At 67.7% G+C, this 3,037-nt stretch overlaps 1 protein-coding gene across 1 annotated transcript in view; it reads right to left on the bottom strand.

The window, feature by feature from the left end:
• The window catches only part of LOC113202392 (ankyrin repeat domain-containing protein SOWAHB), a gene marked incomplete in the record, with an annotated part of 141,076 nt that overhangs the window by 135,461 nt on the left and 2,578 nt on the right, over nucleotides 1–3,037 (bottom strand).

The raw sequence follows: 3,037 nt of genomic DNA, 5'->3' as shown, positions 1-3,037 counted from the left end.
CCCGCCCCGTCAGCCCACTGGACCCGCATTCCCCGGCCGATGAACGCGCGCAGCGACCCGCGGCCCCGCCGCACAACACCTGCCCGTCCACCACCACCGCCACTACCACCAACCCACTCGCCCGGCTCGCCCCTATCCGCTGCTCGTCCCACACAACACACATAATTCAAACGAGCAAAACCCACTTGCTCTGGGATCGGCGTACAGCGCACTCGAGTGAGATCTCATATTTTGGCGGCAAAATGTATACAATGTATACGCGCGCACAATAAGCGAGCGAGCGAACGCGATGCGACGGGGGTGCATTCCTTCAGGAGGATCGTCCCCGCCGCGCCCCCGCCCTCCCTCCGCAGCGGGGATTACCCGTCACCGACACCGATGAGCTGCGGCAGTGTGCGGCCCGCCCCCGCCTCACGGTGGGCACGACACACACACACACTCTGGTTTCCCTGAGCCGCACCGCGCTGCGCCTGCGCCCGCCTGCGCCGGGATGGGCTTTGGATTTAGGCCTCGTGTGCGCGCAGCGCTGCGCTTCGCCTCCATTCGAGCGGCCGGCAGCAGCAGGGCCAGCAGGGTGGGCAATAGGATTACGAAGGGAGGACTGCAGCGCAAAGTGCCTAGCCCGGGGCTGGCCACCTTGGCCCACAGGCCGGGCTGCATGTAACGGTGAGGACGGGGGTCAGCGACCGGGCCGGCGGGGCCCACGACGACGCCGCCCCCGCCTCCCCCTCAGGCCGAGGACGCCGTCGTCAGTCCACACTCCCCACACGGCGTGCGGGCGCGCTTGCGCCACACCCCTGGACCGCTGCTCGACCGCGCCCCGCCCGACGGCTCAAGGCCGCACGCGCGACACGCACGCACCCTGCTCGCCGTCACAATGCACAGCTGTTCGACATGTCAAGGCCCGCGACCCGGGGCGGCGTGCCGTCCGGGCGTGCAGCGTGGGCACGGCGATGACGGGCGTGGCGTCGCAACCCCTCGCGCCGTCAATAACGCGCCGGCGCGCGTGTCGTGCGCCACGGAGACGATGATGTGTGAGCGATGAGAAAGGTCGCGGACACACGAGTGCGAGAGAGACAAGTAGCGGGCCCACGGGTAGCAAAATGAAGCAAACTGCATTCAAACCGCATTATAGTATGTCCCATCTGAAACGCGCATTTTAGGCGCACGCACGCGCATATTAGGCGCCTACACGCGTTTTAGGCGCGTTTCAGATTGGACACAAAATGCACATTTTATGCAGATCTGCCACCTGGGGCGCGTGCATGTGCACACCTCCCTCTCCCTCTCGCGATTCCGGCGCCACTTATCTTCCACGAGCGTGGTGGAACGGCACGCTCGGTAGCGGAGTGGGGCCTTGTCCATGTCGTCAGGAAACGCGACACCAACGCCTGTCGTCCCGCCCGCGGTTGGGGGTGGCCAGCGGCGGCAGCGGCGAGCAGATCCCACCTCCGCCTCGCCAAACTCATGGCAGTGTATGTCATGTGCGTGTCCGCAGGGCTTAGCGACAGCGAGTACTTGTGTTCCGGTGTCGTCTTCTCGCCCCCTCCCCCCCGCCCGTCCCAAACCCCCTCAGCCCAGCGACCTCCAGCCGGGCGGACAGGCCGCCACGCCGCACCACGGCGAGCGCAAAAAGCACACGCCATAAGCTTGTTTGTCGAACAAGTCGGGAGCGGGGCGTAAGTGGGAAAGCAAAGCAACCCCGGCGCTGCGGTGAGGTGCGGGGTGGGGTTGGGGTGCGCCACGGTCGTGGCGTGGCGGGCTGGGGTGGGTCGGGGGTTCTGGTCGGAGGCGAACACGCCAGACACGAGGTGGACGCGGTGCCCCCAAGGTTTGATTGGCGACCCCAAACAACATTGCTTCCGGCGCCTGCCCGGGGCCCGGGGGGTGACCGCACCGACACACACGGACGGGGCAGCCCGCGGGCGCGGCCCCGCCACCAAGGCCAAGGCCCTAGCCCGGCCACGTCCGGTCAGAAGCGCCCCGAAAACCAGTATTATTTGTCTGAGGTGGACGTCGTACACCGCAGAAAAAATAATTTTGTATGAGAAGGGCTCGAGCTTGAGGCAAATCTAATGCAAGCGACGTGGCGTTGCGTTAGCGGCTCGAGGGACGCGCGCATGGCGTGCCTGGCCGGGCGCACAACACCTGAGGGGCTGCCTTGCCCCTTCCCGCCACCGCCACCCCCGCAGTGGGCAGGATGAGGATGACACCCCCGGCCGCCGCGCCGCCGGGGCGCTCAGGGAGGATGGGTAGCGCCGCCGCCACCAGAGGAAGTGGCGAGTGGCGGCGTGACCCGCTCGGGCGTGTCGCACGTCAGCGCGTCTTCCTCTCTCGCCTCGCGCTTCCGATTCAACTCAACTTCATAGCGCGTGTGTCGCCGGGCCGGCGTGTCGCCCGTCACCGGCGATGACAAGTGCCCGCTCATCTCCGTGACGTGTGAACTGGGCCCGTGCCTCCGTGATTGAGAGGCGACGCGCCTGTGGCGGGGACGGTGGCGGCGGGGGTGGCCTAGCGCCGTCCGCTGCTCCCGCGCCTGTAGGGCGTCCAGGGGATGTCCGCTGTACTGTCCGACGCGGCCGCCCTGCCGTCCCGTCTGCATATGCATGGGCGCCACGAAACGTTTGGCAGCTGGTTGACGTGTCTGTTTATGCGACGCCGAGGCCGGCAGCCCCGCAGGCCCCGCTGTGCGCAACCCCTCCTGGACAATCGGAGGCCCAACCCGGGCGCGGCGCCGCCGCACCCGGCAGCTGTCATCGCAAGGCACACGGCGGCCGCGCTGATGTGGCGACCGGGATGGGCAGCCCGCAGGCCCCGCCCGCCCCGCCCACGATACAGCATCGCGACATAATTAATGAAGGAGATGCCCCTACAGCCCCCGGCCGCCACGCCCCGGCTGGGCATGAAGTGGTGCGCCATACACCGGAGGGGACGTGGGCCTGATCCGAGTCACGGACACGCGGGGGTGATGTGGACGAGGAAGGGGACAAGGGGGTGGGGGCTGAAGATGCGGGAGGGGACGGAGGGGGATGGGGAG

Source organism: Frankliniella occidentalis, unplaced genomic scaffold (genome assembly GCF_000697945.3).
Source record: "Frankliniella occidentalis isolate FOCC.00 unplaced genomic scaffold, Focc_3.1 Scaffold36, whole genome shotgun sequence".
Lineage (NCBI taxonomy): Eukaryota > Metazoa > Arthropoda > Insecta > Thysanoptera > Thripidae > Frankliniella > Frankliniella occidentalis.
The sequence above is the reverse complement of the archived record's forward strand: the minus strand, read 5'-3'. Positions and strand labels throughout refer to the sequence as shown.